At 40.1% G+C, this 16,795-nt stretch overlaps 1 protein-coding gene across 2 annotated transcripts in view; it reads left to right on the top strand.

Annotated features, from left to right (window-relative positions):
- ADGRV1 (adhesion G protein-coupled receptor V1) overlaps positions 1-16,795 on the top strand; it is a 295,859-nt gene that overhangs the window by 217,967 nt on the left and 61,097 nt on the right. The gene's annotated exons all lie outside the window — the stretch shown is intronic.

Here is a 16,795-nt window from a genome sequence, read left to right as displayed (position 1 = left end):
ATTTTAAGAGCTCTTTTCCTTCTGCCAATTCCTCCAGTTTCTACAAGTGTCTCTTTTTTAGCAGGATCATTTGTTTGCCCAAGGGAAGAATGATCTCTCCGCTTAGGAGGTCCCACCTGATTCATTCATTTTCCTCTTTAAAATCCCCTGTGGCAAACAGCACAGAAGAACAACATGTACCATTACAATACTTTAAAATTATAGAAGTATCTGTGTAGTTGGTTTCAGTAATAGTGACATGATAACATCTCACAGCAGAAAAAGGCTAAGTTAAATGTTCTCACAAATATATCTTCGCTGTATCATATCATCTGCCATGATGATATCTATGAGAAATAATGAAAAAAGATTGTCCAGCAAAATCCCTTTCTAGAAAAAACTAAACACTTCTCTCTCCTCTACAGTCTAGCCCAAGGCAAAGATTTTTCCAGCAAAGTCACTGGATCTGTGACTGTGCAGCCACATCCAGGGGACAGGATAACAGAAGGCTATAGAAAGCTGGAAATGATGAACTTTTTTCTGTGACTAAGAGTTACAACTCTTCCTGTTACTCACACTGAATTTTCTCTGAATCAAGCTCTTACACGTGGACACAGCACGGGGCGCAAATTAATGTCTAGGAGCCATGGCCAACACTATTTAGAAAAAAACTTCACAGAAAATGCGTTCCAGAACCAGTTATATAGCAATGGGTCAAGGGCACTTTGTGTACCCTCACATGAGAGGGAGTCAGACCTGGATTTCAGACAAAACAAGCAGTGCAGTTGCTGTCTGAATGCTCGGTTTCCTTAAGCAAGTCATGCCCTGCTGGGTTGTGACACAAACTAGCAAAGAAATAGAAGAATGGTGACAGCTAATGCTCTAAGATATAGTCTTAATTGTTGGTTTGTTTAACACCTGTATGCTGAGAGCTGTACAATGCACAAAAATAGAGGTAGTCTACACTTCCAAAGATACCCTCATGTGGTGAAGCACAGATGCTAGCCAGGCTAGCAGGGTTTGCATTACTTCCTAGCGTAGTGAAGAAGTGGAAGGGTTGAAAGAAGCACAAACCTGTAAATGATTATGCCCTGCTTGTATCTTTGGTGTTACACAAAGTGCATAAAAGTTGCACGTTATGAGAAACATTTACTTTAAAGTCTTGCCAGGACTGGAAGTTTGAATAATAAGGCCCATCAAAGATTTCTTAAAGAAGTTTTAACTCATAGGGATAGGTGGGAAGATGGGGACAGTCTAGACTCAGGGCTCAGCCTGAACAAAAACATAAGATGTAATAACTCGTGATGTGTTGTCTAAGTACTTCTCCAAGGTTCATTTGCTTTGATGCTGTTGTAAGGATAAAATCTTCCTGAAGCAGATTTCCAGACACTACTTTTTGTTAAGCTTTATTTCAAGGGCTACAGCCCTGCAACTTCTGCCTGCACTTACAAGGAGGACCCTGTGAACCTTAATTATTTGTTACAGATAGAGCCATGCTTTCTCTCCAACCGAACACCTGCCAGGCTGGTGCACTGACTCTTAACCCAGTCAGACAAAATACTGGACCCTGCTTTGGGTGTCACCAAGTTGTATGACTGTTTCACTGCTGGCGCACATTCTGGGCACAGATCCCTGGCTTGCTAGCTGTTCCCTAAAATGGAGCCCTGCTTTCTTAAACCCAAGGACTTGTGCCACTACCAGTAACAGGAATTTTTTAGCTTGAGTGAGCTAATTTCTGTTCAAGTATTTGGATAAAGTCGCATGTACTCCTTCCCATATTACTTCAAAAGCGCTGAATTTAGTCCTGAGTCTTAGAACAACATGCTTGAAACACTATACTTTTACAGGCAGGAATAGCTAAGAAAATAGCTAGGAATAGCCAGAAAAAGCATTCAGGGATTTTAATTGAACTGTCAGACATGCTAAGAGGAAGAGGTTTGAATGACAAATGGATGTGGAATTCCCATCCCCTAATGCCTGAACCTTGCTTTATATTCTGCGTGGACTTGGAAGTGTCTCCCTGTGTGGTCCTCTCTTTCCAGCTTGTGCTTCCTGTTACCCCAATTTTTCCACCTCCTTTCTCCCCAGTTCACTGGCAAATCATCCAGGAATTCAGAGCTTTTGCGAACTGCTATTGATAGAGCTCAGTGCAGAATGATGCCTGGACATCTGGCCGTGGGGCCGAATGCTGTGCGAACCACTCAGCTGAAGCAGTGGGGGGAAAAAGCCTGCATTTTTTACTGGCTGATTTCTAACCATTTGCTGTGTTGCCCTTCTCAGAGGGTAAATTGGGCCGTGCTGAGCTCTGTGCTACTGTAGGAGAAATATTTCTGATGAACCAGGGCTACGTGCGTTATGTCTACACTGCACCACAATATATCCCATATTTATATATATATATATATGTGTGTGTGTGTGTGTATACTGGGCGAATTACACTACTTCCCTGACCTATAGCAACAGTTAAGAGAGTACAAAGTTTGGTCTTCTTGTATTCTGTACTTGTGCTTTATTTTCTAAAATCCTCCATTATTTCCAGTGAAGCTGCCTAATGTGCTACCCACTGCTAAGGATTATTTAAAAATATCTCACTGCTAAATGTGATGGCTTTAATTACCTTTTATTTATCCCTCATTACCAACATATGTTTTCAGTGGTGGAAAATAGTTGGGGGTGGGGGCAGGGGGTTGAGTGCTTTTTATATCTTGGCAAATATTTACTGTTAATGTTAAGCAAATGTTAGCACATCAGAAACAGACATAATCACTGTGTTGTGCTTTTAAAGCATTAAAATAAAGAAAAATAAATTCTGGCTGATTTGAGTGATGGAATTTTGAAAAATGAGTAGAGAAAAATATTTGTTATTAAGGTAAAATTCCTAACCACTGTTAAGTTCTGACAAATCAAGGTAGTTTTAAAGGATTGCATGGTGTCATGGTTTAACCCCAGCCAGCAATTAAGCACCATGCAGCCGCTTGCTCACTTCTCCCTCACAACGGAATGGGGAAGAGAATCAGGGAAAAAAAGTAAAACTTGTGGGTTGAGATAAGAACAGTTTAATAACTAAAATTAAACAAAAAAAAAAAAAAAAATATATAAAAATAACAATGATAATAATTGTAATGAAAAGGAATGTAACAGAAAGAGAGAAATTAGACCCAAGACAAGTGATGCACAATGCAATTGCTCACCACCCACTGACCGATGCCCGAGCAGTGATCCGTCCCCCTGGCCAACTCCCCCCAGTTTATGTACTGAGGATGACGTTCTACGATGTGGAATATCCCTTTGGCTAGTTCAGGTGAGCTGTTCTGGCCATGCTCCCTCCCAGCTTCTTGTACACCTGCTCGCTGGCAGAGCATGCGAAACTGAAAAATCCTTACATTAGTCTAAACACTACTTAGCAACAACTGAAACATCAGCCTGTTATCAACATTCTTCTCATCCTGAACCCAAAACATAACACTATACCAGCTACTAGGAAGAAAATTAACACTACCCCAGCTGAAACCAGGACACAAGGATAGGTTGTTATAGGTGAAAGTTGCACCCACAAATGACCTTGGGGCCTGATCCTTCAAGCGAGTTCAGATGAGGGGATTTTTGTGCCCACGCAAAACTCCAGAGACTTCTCTGAAGCCTGCGTAGTACTATGGCAAGAGTAACAGAGAACATCTGCAGGATAAAGGCTTGTATCCCTGCCACTGACAGCTTTTAAAAGCTTCGTATTTCCTTTCAGGTTGTGTAAGAAACTAGCAAGATAGTCCCTCCTACTTTATGGTCTTTAATTAGCAGAATACCGCCTACTGCTACTAAAAAAGCTCATTCTTGGTTTATCTGTTTTCCAACAGTTTAGAAAAGCCTTCATCTGATATGCTGGAATATAGCAGGAAATGCTAAAATAAGCAATAGTGAGATCAATACCAGCAACTGGCTCTGACTATTTCATTGACACTGACATCCTGTTTATAATAAGTATATATATCTAACCTCTTGTATTTGATCTTCCTAAAAAGAGTAGAAAAAAAAATCAGTTGGTTTTTTTTTTTAACTTCACCACAGGACTGTTCTGCAATAGGTCGATTTTGTGCTCACATTTTAGTTGTGTGAAGTACATGGACGTTGACTCTATGTAGTGCAGTGAGCTCTGCTTTGGAAGGCAAACTCTTGTCTGCACTATGTAAAAGCACCAGGAATTAAAAGCGTGTCTCACTGAACTGTGCTAAGGTACATCTGAGAAAAAGGAACGCAGCTTTAGCAGATTGATTTGTATTAGTAGTATTAAATGTAATTGTTGCTATGGTTTATACAGAACCAGTATGTCTAATAGAGAGGCTGCAATAGAAGCGGTTGTACTGCGTGCTTATCCTGGGCATTTATTATGTTACAATAAAACATGCAGATTAAAAAAAGTGTACATACTAAATACTATTTTGAAGTGAGAAAAAAAATTTTGCATGACATTTTGTTATTCTTCATGCCAAAGGGCAGGACTGTGAACATGAGCCTTACTTATATTTGACAGTTTGTACATGGAAACACCTCCTTTTTCAGCTAGATTTATATTAAAATCCTTTAGAGAATGGATAGAAAAAGTAAGCTAAATAAGGGTGTCTGCCTTAAAAGCTAGTACAATGGAAACATTTTCTTGCATGTGAGGAACTGTAACAAACATTAAATAGTAAAATAAACCCCAAATAACTGTAATAATAAATCATTGTTTCAAAGCCATTGATAATGGCTGATAGACAAGGAAGAAGCCTTAGATGTAAACAGAAGCAAGATAATTAACTGAAATCAGACACATAACTCCTTATATAATTTTAAAATTGCAGTGTTAGCAAGAACCCTGCTCTAAGAGATTTCAAGCAGGTTTCTACCAGCTTATTTTCCTGATCGAATGCTGAAGGCTACAAGGCTTCTGGGACTTCTGGGACGATCTGCCTGGGGACTCCAGAGCTTCCAGTGCCTTGGAAGCCTAAACTGTATTAATGCAGTGCTTCTGCTAGGTCCTTGCTGCTTCTCCTTTGGTAATTGGTGCTTCCTTGGTATTTACGTTAACAGGAGGGGAAAAAAAGGGAAAAAAAAGAAAAAAAAATTAGGTCTAAAATTGTTCAGAGAAATTTCCAGAGGATGGTATAATGAGAAGACTGAAACACAGTGGGCTATGTTCTAAAACAACAGCAGATGACATTTTGATTTCTCATTATAGAAAAGCATTGCTTAGGCATTTTATTTTTCCCCTTTTCCCCACTGTTTAGCTCTACAGTAACAAAAAAACCAAGGAAATTGGTTTTTGCTTTGTTATGCAATAGCTCTGGTTTATTGACAAGACTGTTGTTGCACACGCTGACTCAAACTGAATCTTCTGAAGATCCTGTTCTTTGCTGTTTCAAAACAGCATCTTGGCACTTCATTCTTTGTTCATAGTGGACTGGATTTTCCCCACTGTTTTCTATCATTGGTGGTTACTCTGTGAGTACCTCTGTTAATGAATATGGTGCTACTCATAACGAATTTTGACATGTGAGTAAAGGTGATAGGGTTATATTTCTAGAAGCAATTCCCACTAATGCAGAGTTGTCTTTCAAAAAATTGTTGGGACAATCTGTCCAAATGTAAGTAAGAACGAGCAAGCCTTGGCTTGATTTCTGGCAGTTGTAAGTTCCGCTGCTTTCTGAGTTTACACTTCTTAACCAAAATGGTCTAACTGTGTTTTTGTCCTTCTTCTCCTCTTCCCCTCACTCTCTTCCCTATTTCTTTTGCTGCATAGAGGAAAGAGACTAAAAGAAAACTAAATAATGCTAATGGGTTAACTGCCACATTATCACTCTATAAAATCTGGAAAAACTGTTATTAAACATTTTGCATTTCATTTGAAACTTACATCCAATAACAGAATTTCTTTCCCCATGTTGAATTGTATATGAAATAAAAGGTATGGCCCTGTCTCTGAGCTAATCTGCATGAGATATGAAGTGATTTAAAGTCATCAAACACAAATGCAGCTTTCATTTTCATTCATACCAAACACTATCCTCTGCAGTAGTATGGGAAATAAGAGATTTCTTGGGTTGTTCATTTTCCCATCATACCGATGAGGTGACAGAGGCCAAGTACAGCACTGAGTCAAAGGGGGTCAGTCTGGCTGTGTTGTGCTTTGGGCAGTAGTATTTGATTCCAGAAGTCTCAAAATGTATTTGTACAAGTCGGTGTCTTGTTTCACAGCTGTACTGGACTCTTTGGGGCAGCTTTTGTGGTTCATCTGAGATTTGCTTTCTTTGACCCCTAAGCAGACAATGTTCCAGAGAAAATCCCCTCTTTCCTTTTGAGGAAAAGTAATTAAACAAGAGCAGAAGTAACATCATGGTGTAATCTTTGAGCTGCAGCTATAGGGAAAGCACTTGCCTTTTTGATTTTTTTTCCAAAATAATTCTATAGGTACATACAACCTTTCTCAATCAACTGTTTTTCTGAAATTATAGGGTGAAAAGTGTTTTTTCCCTGATTCCAGTTCTTGCACCCCATCTCTTAGATAAGTAGGGCAAATTGAACCAGGAATCTTTTACATTGTGACATAAAAATTTGTGTAGCTGTCACCATGGGTCAAGACCACATCTAAATGTAGGATAAGCTGAGAAACAGCTGGTGGAACATCATGGCCATGGGTTTATGAAGAACTCGCACAACATACAGAGAATAAGATTTCTTGCAAAGGTGCACAGAAGTGTAAGATGAACTTGTAGCTCCAACCAGACAGGTATTTTTGGGGGCAGATGCTCAGTGTTTGGCTCGGAGGTGCAGGGGCTCTTCCACGTCTTTGCTAGGTGCCCCATGTCCCCCGGGGAGCTGCGTTGCCTTTGGGATGCTCAGCTGCCAGAAGCAGCTTATCTCAAAGTCTGTTTCTACACCACGCCGACCCTGGCTAACAAAGCACAACCTTGTAAAACCCTGTTAATAAACAGCTGGTGGAGCCAGTAATGCTCAGCCTTCAACAAGTGGCAGTTTGTCATCCCAGGGCTAACAGACGTGGCGGTGGTGCCAACCGTTCCCTTTGCTGGAGGTGGCAATGGGACCACTGCCGGAGGGGACCCGAGCTCCTCAGGCATTGCCCTCAGTGTTTGCTCAGCAGCAGCGCCCGGAGCCAAGAGCTGAGCTTTGGTGGGCAGCCGTTTCACCATCTGGGAACGGCAGATGCAGCGCTTTCGATAAAAGGGGCACGGGGGTGCAGGCTCAGCGCTCTGCAGGCTCACAAATTTAGGTTTTTCAGATTGCTTGTGAGAAAAGAAACTGGTACTTCCTCCAGAGCCGCGAGTTTCCGCTCTGCACGGTGTCCTGCACACACTGTTCTGAAAGCTGTGTCTGTTTGCAAAGCAGGGGGTGGGGGGAAACATCCTGAAAGCCCCAAACAAACAAAACTCTGTATGTTGCAAAAGCCTCTCTTAACTTCCAGAGCTGGAGATTCTCTGGCTGCATTGCTTGGAGGTGAGAACTGAGACAAGGTTTTAAAAAAAACCTCACGAATATCAGGAAGGGTCGCCTGTGTTTCACTTATCAGCAAGAACATTTATTTATATTGGTGTTCTTTGCTTATCAGTAACAGCACTGACATGAGCTTACAGTAGAAGTTCAGAAAACACTGTGTTGTTTAAGTTAAAAAAAGAGATAAATCTTTATAAATGCTGGTGCATTTTGTTACATTCTGATTTGTTTTACCTGACATTTTCTTAGCTTTCCTAAATGTCTTATCTTACTGGTAGAAAGCCTACTTATTTTTAGCAAATTTACTTTGTAAATTGCAAAGAGGATTTTTTTCAGAACTAGAAGCAACAGGAACTGACATTTAAATAGCTTCAGATACATATCATGCAGAGACAAGGGTAATATTTACAACTGTTCTGTCTGTCGTCTTAAATTTCAGAGGTGCTTTACACAAAACAGATTATTCTTTGGGGCTGGAACCCACTAATATTAGAAGAATTTTTGCTTCCTAAAATGTAACTCCAGCAGAGTGCCAGTTTTGAAAAAACTTCTGTAATCATCATGCGCCCTTTTATTTCAATACAGTCAGTATTTAGGACCCAATTGCTTGCATTTAGGACCCAATTCTCACAGCTGCCTACATTTTTTTATGGAAAGAAATAGGCAAAATATTACTAGTAAGAGCATGTACATATGTAAATACCACCTTAAAATCTTAAAATGTCTGGTTAAAAATTTCCACTGTGTAACGAATACATTTCCAAGATTTTTTCTAACAAAATCAGAATTTGAGCTACTTTATAATGCTGTACAGCAACTTGATTTAAGAAAATCAGAGTACAGTTTAAAATTTGACATAGTCCATGTAATTTGGCCAACATAAGTTAAGCATGCAGCTTGTTTGCAAGTCATAAAAAAAAAAAAAAAAAGTGGCAGGGATTTTCCAAAGAACATAGGAGAGCTGGTGGGCAACCACATCCTGCCAAGGTGTTGTCAGTGGGATGTGGGCTGTGTCGTGTCATGCCTCTTTGACAGCTCTAGCAACACCCTTTGACTCAGTTATAAAGCAGTGCTGCTTTCACCTTACTATAGGGCCATTTATTGGAGTTACCTGATGCAAATGTAAATCAGATAGCTCTCTCCTGGTTATTTTGAGCTACTCTCTTGTTGCAGAGCAGACAAAAAAAAAAAATCTATTTCCTGAGAGGAGCCTTGTGCTAAAAGAAACCCTTGCATATCGGAGAGTCATCAAAATATGAAGCCATGCCACATTTCAGTTGGCCTCCACTGCTTGAACAACCTCTCTGGCCTGCCAAGTGTAATTTAGAGTACCCTGAGGCAGCTGTAATTTATGCTGACCAGTTTGAAATGGTTCTTCCCTGCTCAGTCTTGTAGAAAAATCAGCCTAGTTCGAGGGAAGGTTCTTGCTCAGTTTGCTCATACGACGGTTTTTGAAGCACTGAATCATGAAAGGGGACATACTGTGTCTTCCTGAGTCATGATAGCACCATGCTTGTCTTCCAGTGTTCCATTTACCCAAGCCATGTCACTTCTTCTTTTAAAAGGTTATTATGAATAATGAGCTGTTAGAAATGCAGAGTGCATCTAACCATTCCTGCTTAGCTTCAGTACAGCTGCCATGGCCTTTTGAGCCTTATTTTTATCAAGGCATTCTTGGCCTTGTGTAGTGGTGCTGGAACCCAGACGTTTGATTTTATCAAATCATGCTTTTACACTTTTTGATGAGGGATGAATAGAATTTAGAAAAACAATGTTATTATCATAAACATTATTATCATTAACATCATCATAACTATGTAATAATTATACATTTTTAAAAGAATGGAAGTTATTGCTTCCTTTTAATGCAGGTCATTATGCAGCTGCAGTACATTATTTTGTTATTACTTTTTTTTTCTGTAGTGGCTGGAGTTTTCTGCTTCAGACAAAGATCCTCAAACACTGCTCTCAGTTTCTGAAACGGCACAAACATAAGTGTTCACTTTTGCTGGCTGGGAAATTGCGACATCCAAATTTGCAAAAAGACCAGTTTATAGTTTGGCCTTCCTTTGTATGTTTTCTTATTTTAACTACTGAAATATGACTATCACAGTATGAACTTAGTGTAATGAATCAGTATTTCAATATACTTCATTAGCTGCTTTTAATTTACATATAAACCCTGTGATAAGACTGTAAGGAGATACATTCTCCTAATCATCATTGGGTTTTTCTGTAGAGTTTGATTTTACCACTGTAAGTTAAGACAAAGGAAAAAATAAAACAACTGGTGTATCAGTTTTTAGGACCAACTTGATATACCCTAAAGGGGCCTGCTTCTCTCCAACTGTTAGGTATCCACCATCACTCAAAATCATAGAATCATAGAATTGTTTAGGTTGGAAAAGACTGTTAAGGTCATTGAATCCAACCGTTAACCCAGCACTGCCAAGCCCACCACTAAACCATGTCCCTAAGCACCACATCTACCCGTCTTTTAAACACCTCCAGGGATGGTGACTGCACACTTCCTTGGGCAGCCTGTTCCAATACCTGACAACCCTCTCAGTAAAGAAATTTTTCGTAATATCCAACCTAAATCTCCCTTGCCTCAACTTGAGGCCATTTCCTCTTGTCCTATCTCCAGCCACCTGACAGAAGAGACCAGCACCCACCTCGCTACAACCTCCTTTCAGGTAGCTGTAGAGAGCGATAAGGTCTCCCCTCAGCCTCCTCTTCTCCAGACTAAACAGCCCCAGCTCCCTCAGCCGCTCCTCATCAGACTTGTGCTCCAGGCCCCTCACCAGCTTGGTTGCCCTTCTCTGGACACGCTCCAGCCCCTCCATGTCTTTCCTGCAGTGAGGGGCCCAAAACTGAACACAGGACTCGAGGTGCGGCCTCACCAGTGCCCGGTACGGGGGGATGATCACTGCCCTAGTCCTGCTGGCCACACTATTAATAATTTCACTAGGCTTCCTAGAATTGAGGAGGTTACTACTTGTCACTTTCGAATACATTTTAAATTATAAAATGATGCCTCAAATTCCAAACATTCATGCCAAACAAAAGACCTCCAGGGACTGATACCTGGACCAAAGGTTAAGTGACACAGACTGATTCTTATTCACATTTGTTGGAACTCTCTCCTGCAGCCAAACCTATTTGGTTCTGTATCTGCTCTGGTCTCTGCAGAGTCTTCGTAGCATTAAAATATATTGCTTTGTGTGTTTTTTTCTTTTTTTTCAATTCAGAGTATTTGAAACAACATGAGAGCTGGATTGACAGCAAGCAGGGGAGTATATTTTTAACATGAAACCGAGGGTATGTGTGATGTGTCCTTGCAGGTGGCACATGGGCATTTTTGAGAGCCTGTATTTGGTCTGGCTGAGATGGAGTTGATTTTCCCCATAGCAGCCCTTGTATTGCTGTGCTCTGTACTGGTAGCTAGAAAGTGTTGATAACACACCAGTGTTTTGGCTACTGCTGAGCAGTGCTCGCACAGCATCAAGGCTGTCTCTCCAACATTCCCCCCTCACCAGCAGGCTGGGAGTGGGCAAGGTCTTGGGAGGGGACACAGCCAGGACAGCTGACCCAAACTGACCAAAGGGATATTCCATACCATGTGATGTCTTCTCAGCAATAAAAGCTGAGAGAAATGAGCGGGACAGGGCGGGGCATTCATTATTACAATGTTTGTCTTCTGGAGCAAGCGCTACACCTACTGAAGCCCTACTTCCCGGGAAGTGGCTGGACATCACCTGCTGATGGGAAGTAGAAAATAAATCTCGTGTTTTCCTTTGCTTCCATGCATGGCCTTTGCTTTTGCTTTATTAAACTGCCTTTATCTTGATAATTTTTTTCCATCTTATTTTCTCCCCCTGCCCTGTCCAGCTGAGGAGGGAAGTGATAGAACAGGTTGGTGGGCACCTAGCGTCAAGCCAGGGTCAATCCACCACAGAACCTTGGGGCCTGGAGTAGGGTTGGAGTAGTGTTGACAGACTCTAGAGGATGGAAGGAGTCAAATCTGATATAGTTTGTCTTGGTTTAACCCCAGGCAGCAACTAAGCACCACTCAGCCGCTCACTCGCTCCCCTCCACCCAGTGGGACGGGGGAGAGAATCAGAAAAAAAAGGCAAAACTCATGGTTTGAGCTAAGAACAGTTTAATAGAACAAACCCCAAGAAATTAATAATTATAATAATAACAATAATAAGATAATAATAATAGAAGGATTGGAATACACAAGTGATTCACAGTGCAATTGCTCACCACCTGCCAACCAATGCCCAGTTAGTCCCCAAGCGGCCATTCCCACCAGCCCAACTCCCCCCAGTTTATACACTGGGCATGATGTCTGATGGTCTGGAATACCCCTTTGGCCAGTTTGGGTCAGCTGCCCTGGCTGTGTCCCCTCCCAACTCCTCGTGCCCCTCCAGCCTTCTTGCTGGCTGGGCATCAGAAGCTGAAAAACCCTTGACTTAGTCTAAACACTGCTTAGCAACAACTGAAAACATCAGTGTGTTATCAACATTCTTCTCATCCTAAATCCAAAGCATAGCACTGTACCAGCTACTGGAAAGAAAATTAACTCTATCCCAGCCAAAACCAGGATAAGTTTCATCAGTAATGACTTTTTTGACTCAGTCTGCCTCTGCGTGGACATTGTTTTGAAAACACCTACTTGGAGCAATGCAAAACAGAGTTAGGCATTTTGGATGGTAAGAGGATCCATGCTTGACCTAGATCTTCATTTGCCAGTGTGGATGTCCCCCACTAAGTCAGTGTTGATTGAGAATGGGAATTTTTCCTAGATCCTCGTTTTTCCTTTTCACTTACCCAGGCAGACATATTGTGGCAACATTAGACCAACACTTGGTTGAAAAATATTGTTTCCAGCTATATTTACATGTAAATGTATCCATAATGACAGAGAGACCCGATTGTCTAAGCACTGTCCTGGCAGCTGTAATCCCCTATATTGTACTTTTTGACCTGATCCTAACATCCTCAAAAGCCTTGTAAAAATTATATTACATCACTAAATTTTCTTTCTATGCTGCAAATTGGAAATTGTAATCTTTATAGCATATGCTTAATATATAATAAGTATAGATGATAGAAGCATTACTCAGTACTATCATTTGCATGCCATGTTATTACTTAGAGCACACCTGAAAACAATGGTTGCTTTCTGAAGGCTTAGGAAGAAAAATATAGTGCTTGGGGTGCTCCCATGCTGACTATTGCAATGCACTTTGCCCTTTGCAAAAGAAGAAAAAAAAAATCTTTGCTGATCGGTCGTTTTAGAATTCTCTTGTTTGTGACTTATGCGTATCTTTAGAGAGAGATTGTCTATCCAGTAGCAGGAGGCAAGACATATTAGCAGTGAAAGTAAATTTTTTGGTAAACATTATTTTGGGTACTGGATAAAGTAAACACTGCATTGTTAGACTGGAGCTATACATGTGGTTTTCATCCTTGGGTATTGGAAACGTTGCTTTTGCTATTATGCAGTTTGGATTGTGTGATATTTTAGTTGATTATGGATATAAGTGAGCTTGCTTATCATGAGGCAATGGCAGGCAACATCCTAGTAAAACACCAAATAGAATGTAAATAAAATGCATGCTAGGCACATTCTCTGGATGTGTGCAGGTATCCTGTGCATGTGCATAGTTTGCAGTTATTGATAACAAAGGGAAGGGTAAAGGGAGAAAGGAAAGGAGGAAGGAAAGGAGAAAGGAAAGGAGAGAGGAAAGGAGAAAGGATAATCAAGGTGGGTCAAGGAAAGAAAAGGAGTAGAATTAAGAAATTATCTACAGTGGAAAAAAAAAGCTCAGCTGATCTTCTCTGTTTCCTGTTTTGGGCTTGACTCTGTGGATTGCCTAGGAAATGTTTAACAAGTGTTCACCAGAAGAGAAAGCTTTATTTACATTAGAACTGAACCTCAGGGGCTTCGTTGGAAAGAACAGTTCAAACACAGAAATAAGAGCTGCCTAACATCTTTCATTGTAAGGCATGTGCTTTAGGTATTTTTATATTGTTTTTCCCAAGCATTAATTTCTGGGCTTGAAAGTACCTTGCTAGTTTGTGTCTGGATCCTCTTTTAAGGGACCTAGCCCTGATCCCTGTGGATCTGCTAAATACAGCTAATCCCTTCTGTGATTACTCTGATAGCCATCAGCCAATCTTGGTACAGTTTAAGGCCCTTAGCTTGTGTTTTCCAGCAAGAAAAATGTATTACAACATGGAGAAAGTATTCTGCTTTTGCTTTTTTGCCTACTCATAGTTTGCCAGTTCTTTGCCTACTTGTAGTTTACAATACATGTCCCTTCTGTTTAGAAAAACAAACAAACTACAAAAAAAATCAAAATAATAGTTTTTTTCAGTCTGTTCAGAGTGGAACACATTTATAAGACCTCTGGTAGCCTTCACAGCTCTACTGTGAACTTTCTTCATTCAACTCAAGTTTTTGAAATGTGCCTAAACCAGACACAGCTTGCCACTGAGGTATTTGTAATGCTGACTAGAGCAAACGATTACTTCATATGTGTTGCAGCATATATTGCTGTTCATACATCCAAATATGACATTTACCTCTCTGGAACAGCATAAGGTTATGACTCATGTTCTGCTTAATGTGATCCACAGTAATTTCCAGATTATTTTCCTCAGAATTCAGAATTAGCCAGTGAGTGTGGTAGGTGTGTAGTAGGTTTAACATTTGCTTTCCTTCTATTGCATCCCGCTGTGTAATTCAAATAGTGTCAAAAGTTTCCATGTGCATTTAGAAACCAAACCTGTAACCTCAGGAAAGAATGAAATCAACTTTATCTGATGTAGTCTGTTGTCCAGAAAAGCATCTTGATTTTTGCTTTTTAATTCTTCATGAGCTGAATGTTTTATCATGTCTTATATTTGTTCAGTTTCTGATCTTCGAAGTAATGTCAGTACATACCTAGTCATCTCAAATTTCCCTATATATTCCGAGACATATTGAAAAAGACTGACTATGTTCTCAGGTAAATTTTTCAGAATTCTTAGATGAAAATTCTCAAGGAATCATGACTTTAAAATGTCCTTCAGATATTGTTCAGCATCTTCCTTGGTTACTAATGGACTGGAAAATATTACATTTGTCTCATATAATACAAGCCTGGGATAAAGGAGTTTGCATTCAAATTTACCACAGCGCAAAGCTGGGAAAGAAGTACATTGAATGTCGGTTATAATTCATAATGTTATTGACATCTGAGATCAGTTCTGAAAAAGTAGTATGGTATTCAGTGGGGACATGTGGAAAGAATTGCATCTTGCCAAGAATAATTAGCTATGCAAAAATAGGATGGGGAATAACTGGCTGTTTACCAGTTCTCCACAAAAAGATCTCGTGCGTATCGTGGATGATAAACTGAGCATGAGTCAACAACTTTGTGCAACAGCACAAAAGGCAAACATGGTATTGGCCTATATATAAAGCAACTTAGTCTTAAGGATACATAAAGTCCTTCTGCTGTAGTCATGTACAGAGATGAAATGCTAGCAAAGGTGCTAGGCCCAATAATTTAAGAAATGCATTAGTAAAGTGGTGTAATCCATGAGACCAGCAAAGGTCTTAAATACAAAATATGCTCACAAAGACTGAAAGATCTAGGACTATTCAGTTAAAAGAAGACCAGAGGAGAAAATTGTAGCAATTTACAAGTAGATAAAGAAATGTTGCAGCAAACAAGGGAAAAATCTGTTTCCCACATCCATGTTGGCTATGCCAAGATGTAATGTGCATACACTGCGCCAAGAAAGAGTTAAGTTTTACACTGGGAAATGGTGTCTAGAGGTAAGTGCCGTGAAGCACTGAAACAGGTTTCTCTGAGAGGTTGCATGTTCTTTATCAGGCTAGACTGACATCAGGCAGTAATGACATAGGGTGTGGTATAGAGAAAAGTATTTTCATGGAGAGAAAAGCTTTTTAGTTCTCAGCCACAGTACAATTTCCTTTAGCCAAAGGTTCACATGGACAGTGATTCATTTCTGATGGTACTTCAAAAATATTTTCAAATTCTCACTTGTATTAAACCATCCCATAGCTGTATCTATGATACCATCACAGGCCAACACTTGCTGCAACGTTAGGTAGCAAGGTAGCATCATAGAGTTGTTCTTTTGGCTGGGTTGCAAACTTTCTATCTGTGCAGTAAAGCTCAAAAAAACCCTCCAAATGAAAGCTACACCACCTTCCATTGTCCAAGGCAGCCATAAAGCACATCAGATTGGGCCACTCTCTTTAATTCAGTCTCCACTGAGTTTTAAAAAGTGTTAAGTCTGTGTTTTCAGGGTGTTGTGGGGTCTGTTGCTAGTGTATCTAGGAACCCTTTCCAGCTGGTTTTCTTCACATCAGTTCATAGAAAAATAAGCATTTTTTTTAAAAAAAGAAACACATATAACAAAATTGTCCCTGTGTTTCTTTCCGTGTCAGGGGAGTGGAAAACAAAACACAACACAAACATTAATCTTGTTGCTTAATGTATTTATGGAAAATTACTACTGTTACAATATAAAACAAAGAAGAGTGGAACTGTATCATCTGTTCAGGTTCAGAATTCTTCAAGTTCATGATGCTTTGACACTGCAAAAGCTGACAGGGTTATCTGCTCTGAGGGTATGTACACCACTGATCCAGTCTCAAACAGTTGCTAATACTGACATTTTCTTGCATGCATTTTTAATGTAAATGAGCATTATTTTTGGTTTGTTTTAAAAGCTTTACTTTAAAGCTCAGTGACTCATGAGCTGCTCTGCACTGACTCACTGCATTGGTTCTACCATCATGGTAGATGGCCATATGCAAAAACTTCTGCAATCCTGAATCACGTGTGAAGTGTCCATGGATTGGGGCCTCTAGCTTGGTGCTGAGGGAGATAAAATACTACAGCATTACCTGGATGCTTACTGCTTTGCGTTTGTACCTCACTGCCAAGTGGTGCAAAGGTATTTGATATAAAGAACAGCAGTATTCCAAAACAAGCAGAAAGTTGGAAGAAGGGACAAGAGGGAGCAGCATAAACTGCTAAATGAAAGAATTATTGCACTAGATATAGCCTCACACGGGAGCAATTTGTCAGCTGAAATTGCAAACAAACTTATAGCAGAGAACTGAGTTTATTGGTGATTCTGAGATGCAATGCAAGAGATCAGATCTTCTCAGAGGGTTATACTTAACAATTGTGTCAAAATTAAAAGCCCAGAGTTTCTGCGTATTAAAAACCTATAATGTTTTCAAAAGAGGGTTAATTATCAAACTTTTAAACTGCCCAAAACATCAGAAGCAGATAAT

Source organism: Harpia harpyja, chromosome Z (assembly GCF_026419915.1).
Source record: "Harpia harpyja isolate bHarHar1 chromosome Z, bHarHar1 primary haplotype, whole genome shotgun sequence".
Taxonomy (NCBI): Eukaryota; Metazoa; Chordata; class Aves; order Accipitriformes; family Accipitridae; genus Harpia; species Harpia harpyja.
Note: the sequence above shows the minus strand (reverse complement) of the source record. Positions and strands in the feature narration are given on the sequence as shown.